We start from the raw sequence: 6,060 nt of genomic DNA, 5'->3' as shown, positions 1-6,060 counted from the left end.
TCCTTCCACCATGGACTGTGTCTTATAGTAACCTAGTCTCTTCTGGGAAGAACCACTGCATGCAGGAGGGGGACACATTATTATACACACCTAAAAAGCGTCAGATACCACCACTGCCACCCCAGAAGGACATATTCATTATACATACCTCACAACATATTGAGATGGAAATGAGGGACACCCATTAGCAAAATTAGTTAAAGTGGTGTTGCCACCAAAAAATAAAAAAATTGTTTAAAATTCTTTAAAAAAATAATTGGAATTTTTTTTTTTTTACTCACCTCTAAATACCTGTTTCTAGGGGGTCCCTCGTAGTCTGCCTTCTTCCTTGCCCTGGCTGGTGACATCACTTCCCCTTGCGCCGCACAGTCACCTGGGACCTGTCACATGTCCCAGGTGACTGTGCGGCGTATCACGGCGCCATGTGCCGCTCACGCATGCGCAGTGGGTGCCCGGCTGTGAAGCCACAGCCGGGTGCCCACAGTACGAATGAAAGGCGCCGCGAGCGGAGCGGGGAACGAGGGGGGGGGCTTCGTTCCCCCGCATCGCTGGACCCTGGGACAGGTAAGTGTCTGATTATTAAAAGTCAGCAGCTGCAGTATTTGCCATTACCCAGATGAGGCCGCACAGAGGAGAGAAGACAGAAGATCACTGCGGAGGAGGAAGAGGCAGATTAGGATGATGTGCCTAGCAACAGGCATTTCTGGTAAGTTAAAAAAAAAAATTAATTTTTTTTTTCAGATTTTTTTCTAAATTTTAATGTATTTTTTTTTTCAGGGTGACCCTCCACCGGGAAATTTGAGAACATGCTGTAAATTTTTGGCTGGCGGGAATTCGGACAGCTAAATTCCGATGGAGCGTATACACGGTCGTTTTTTTCCGATGAAAAGCTCTCATCGGTCTTTTTCTGGCCGGATTTCTGATCGTGTGTACGCGGCATAAGACTAAAACCAAATTGAAATTTGACTTCAAAATTAACACTGGTCTGTAGTGCATGTTCATACCTCAATACCATAATAAATAACATATGAGATTTTTCACATATGATATATATATATATATATATATATATATATATATATATATATATATATATATATATATATAATAATATACATCACATCCCCCTGAGGAAGACACATGATAGCCCTGTGTCGCCACGCGTAGGGGAGGGGCCAGGACGGTGCAGGAGACAGTATACACGCTCCTTGAGCAGCTGCTGATGCGGACAAGGTTATTAGCCTATTGGAGTGGATTTTTACTATCTGTTCGCTGTAGTTTGGTGTGCTGAAAGCACCATGAAAGTGTGAGTATCCTGAAGTTTTTACCTCAATAACAACCGAAGCGCGTCAGTGTCAGAAGTGATCGCTGTCAGCCACCCGCGATTGAACGAGGGCTAGAACGGGAAATCCCTGTTCTGTCAGGGGAGAGGAGACATATTGTTTGTTCCTAGTAAGTAATAACAACAATATGTCTCCTCCCCCAGTCAGTCCTATCCCCATACCGTTGTAAACACTAACGAGGGAACACATTTAACCCCTTGATTACCCCCTATGTTAACCCCTTCCCTGCCAGTGACATTTACACAATAATCACTGCATTAATAGTAAAAAAAAAAAATAATAAAAATGCCATAAAATCTTTCCCATAGTTTGTAGACACTATAACTTTATAATATACGCCTATTGCGTTTCTTTTTTAAATCAAAAATATGTAGAAGAATATATATTGGCCTAAACTGATGAAGAAATGTGTTTTTTAAAAACATTTTTGGGGATATTATAGCAAAAAGTAAAAAAATTGTTTTTTATTTTTTTCAAAATCGTTGCTTTTTCTTTGTTTATAGCGTAAAAAATAAAAACCACAGTGGTGATCAAATACCACCAAAATAAAGCTCGATTTGCAGGGAAAAAAGGACATCAATTTTGTTTGGGTACAATGTCACATGACCGCGCAATTGTCAGTTAAAGTGACACAGTGCCGAATTGCAAAAAAAAAATGGCCTGGTCATTAAGCAGCCAAATCTTCCGGTCTGTAAGCGATTAAATTGCTGATATATATGTATGAATTTGTTTGCTTATTACTATTTTGACACTTTAGCACCGCAGCACTTTATATTTATTTGCATGTTGGTTATAATAATATGGTATCGAGGACACATTTACACAGCGCTGCAATATTTTGATTTATTCAGTATTCTTTAGCACAAATTATGGGATTGTGATCATAGCTAGCAGCTGTACATCAGTTTTTCATTTATATTTTCACTACACCCAATGGGCTTGTGATCTCAGTTTGGTCATCTCTCTGGTAGCTCACAACATTCTTTGTTTATACAGCATCACCTGTAGTATCTGCAGTCTCTGACCATCTCCTATATTATGTCTGCAGTCTCTGACCATCTCCTGTAGTATGTCTGCAGTCTCTGACCATCTCTTGTATTATGTCTGCAGTCTCTGACCATCTCCTGTAGCATGTCTGCAGTCTCTGACCATCTCTTGTATTATGTCTGCAGTCTCTGACCATCTCTTGTATTATGTCTGCAGTCTCTGACCATCTCCTGTAGCATGTCTGCAGTCTCTGACCATCTCTTGTATTATGTCTGCAGTCTCTGACCATCTCCTGTAGTATGTCTGCAGTCTCTGACCATCTCTTGTATTATGTCTGCAGTCTCTGACCATCTCCTGTAGTATGTCTGCAGTCTCTGACCATCTCTTGTATTATGTCTGCAGTCTCTGACCATCTCCTGTAGCATGTCTGCAGTCTCTGACCATCTCTTGTATTATGTCTGCAGTCTCTGACCATCTCTTGTATTATGTCTGCAGTCTCTGACCATCTCCTGTAGCATGTCTGCAGTCTCTGACCATCTCTTGTATTATGTCTGCAGTCTCTGACCATCTCCTGTATTATGTCTGCAGTCTCTGACCATCTCCTGTAGTATGTCTGCAGTCTCTGACCATCTCCTGTATTATGTCTGCAGTCTCTGACCATCTCCTGTAGTATGTCTGCAGTCTCTGACCATCTCCTGTATTATGTCTGCAGTCTCTGACCATCTCCTGTAGTATGTCTGCAGTCTCTGACCATCTCCTGTATTATGTCTGCAGTCTCTGACCATCTCCTGTAGTATGTCTGCAGTCTCTGACCATCCCCTGTAGAATGTCTGCAGTCTCTGACCATCTCCTGTAGTATGTCTGCAGTCTCTGACCATCTCCTGTAGAATGTCTGCAGTCTCTGACCATCTCCTGTAGAATGTCTGCAGTCTCTGACCATCTCCTGTAGAATGTCTGCAGTCTCTGACCATCTCCTGTATTATGTCTGTACTCTCTGACCATCTCCTGACAAAAATATACACAAGAGGGTGCAAATGCCTAGTGCAATACCACAAAAAAAAAACATTTATTAAAAGCACATAACAGTGTTATACTCACAATAAGATCAGACATGCCGTATATAACGCTCCAACTGGTGAGACGGGTGACTCTACAGCCACACTGTGGAAAAGCTTATGCATTCCGGGGGACAGACCCCCTTCCCAGTTGCAGAGTTGTATACGGCATGTTTGATTTTATTTCCACTTTGTGAGTATAAAACTGTTATGTGCTTTTAATAATTTTTTTTTGTGGTAATGCACTAGGTGTTTGCACCCTCTTGTGTATATATTTTTTCAGTGCTTGGAAGGACTGCCCAGTCCGAGGAGGGCTGCATTGCCTATTTCAGTCATATTGTTTGGGGAAGTCCTGGGATTGAACGCTGAATGGAAATTTTTTGGTTTGTTTGACCATCCCCTGTAGCAAGTCTGCAGTCTCTGACCATCTCCTGTACACAGCCTGAAGTCTTTGACCATATCCTGTGCACAGCCTGAAGTCTCTGACCATCTCCTGTACACAGCCTGCAGTCTCTGACCATCTCCTGTACACAGCCTGAAGTCTCTGACCATCTCCTGTACAAAGCCTGCCGTCTCTGAACAGTTTTTTGTAGCATCACACACAGTATACTAGATATTATGTGTAGTTGGCCCTACGGTTCTGTCACGGATTGCAGGTGGGGCCTCTTATTCCTTTATAAATTGGCATCCACTGCTCTAAACCCATTGTCAGTCCCAGTACTGTAAGAAGTTTTGCACTCTCAGGACACTTTTAGGGGTCCAATCTCTAAAACAAAGGCAAAACTTCTAGTGTGATAAAAGCAAAGACGCTGCTGCTTTCTCAGTGGTGCTTACCTGAACTTACGGTCTTCACAGGAAAGAGTTCACAATGGACAGTGCAGTCTGGAGTCAGTCTGTTTGCTTGGAGAAAGGGGGGGGGGGGGTGGGGTAGAGGGAAAAGCAAGGTGGAGCCATGCCACCCTAGGCTGTGGGGCTGTGTGTTTCTATTGATGCACACAGTGTAGGGAGACACAACTCTACTTCCTGCACACAAGGGTTGCTCCATAGGATGTTGCAATCTGACCCTGAAACTGAAATTCTGAGGCAGTGGCCATGGAGTCAGCTTAAACAGGAACAAACTGTAGGCAAGGATTAAAGGATAAAGAAGCTGCACACTCAGAAATATGATTAAATCAGCTGCAGAAACTGCGTGAAAACTTTATTATCACTTTAGGTTTTTGGATAGAGAGGGAAGGAGTCAAAACTCGTGCCAGACTTAATACTAGTCCAAAACTATGATTCAGAATGCAGGCCAAATCGTGACCAATCGGAGGGTACAGGTAGGGTTGCCACTTTTTCTTCAAGCCAAACACTGTAGCGGCCTGGCACACCTTTGGGTGCCCCAAGGAGAGGAGTATTGAGGTGTGCATGGATTGCCGCAGCTAACATTGGGTGTGGCCAAATTGCAATTGCTGACACCATTGCCCTGCCCCCCCAGTGATGCCGAACCTGACCCTAGACAGCCGCCTGCAGCTCCTGGATGGCAACAGATTTGTGTGGGACTATCTTGGTTACTTGGGGAGCCACAGCCTGGTCTGAATCATGCGCCCGGGCTTCATTCTGCCTGAAACCCAGACACAGGATTTAACCACTTACGGACCGCCGCACACCAATATACGTCCTAACTTTGAAGAGGAATTTTTTTGTTATGGCAGCAACTAGCTGCCATAACCCCGGCATCCTCCTCTTCGTCCGCTTTCCGTTAATAGTGGTCTCTGCGGTGGATTCGCTGCAAGATCAGTTGTATCGGCAGTGGGAGAGGCCCCCCCCCCATACGTCGGGACTATAAACGGGCCAGTAGCCAATAGCTGTGGTCTCTTAATTTATTCTCAGCATGCGTGGCACTTTGTCCGTCGCTATTGTCTACACACAATCGGAATTTAAACGTTCGGATTTTGTTGTCGGAAAATTTTAGATCAGGCTCTCAATCTTTGTGTGTCGGAAATTCCGACGGAAAAAGTCCGATGGAGCCCCACACACGATCAGATTTTCCGACAACACGATCCGATTGCACATTTTCCATCGGAAAGTCTGACCATGTGTACAGGGCATAAGACCGCTGCGCAAATACGGTGTGACAGAAAGTTTTGCAACGACCACCATTTTATTCTCTAGAGTGTTAGAAAAAAAAAAGTATAATGTTTGTGGGTTCTAAGTAATTTTCTAGCAAAAAAAAAAACTGTTTTTAACTCGTAAACAACAAATCTCTGAAAGAGGCTCGTCCTTAAGTGGTTAAAACCCGGACCTGTCTGGGCGAATCCCAGACAGGTGGCAACCCAAGGTACAGGAAGGGGCGGAGACAGACCATGACTTCTGAAACTGAAGTCAATATTGGCTTTATGGAGCACCCAGAGTATCAGGGTATCTAAGGGGAAATCCCAGCTTAGACAGTCGTTACTGTAACAGGTCTCCCCATCAGAGGATTTACACTCTGCTCTTATATAAGTCCCTTTATATTTATATTTATATGTAATTTATATCTTTTTTAATTATATATATATATATATATATATATATATATATATATATATATATATATATATATATATATATATATATATATATATATATATAAATTATATTTATTTATATATAATTTAAATGTATTTATATATAATTATTTATATGTCCCTATG

Source organism: Lithobates pipiens, unplaced genomic scaffold (genome assembly GCF_037356315.1).
Source record: "Lithobates pipiens isolate NorthernLeopardFrog02 unplaced genomic scaffold, aLitPip1_a1.2 Scaffold_28, whole genome shotgun sequence".
Classification (NCBI taxonomy): domain Eukaryota; kingdom Metazoa; phylum Chordata; class Amphibia; order Anura; family Ranidae; genus Lithobates; species Lithobates pipiens.
Note: the sequence above shows the minus strand (reverse complement) of the source record.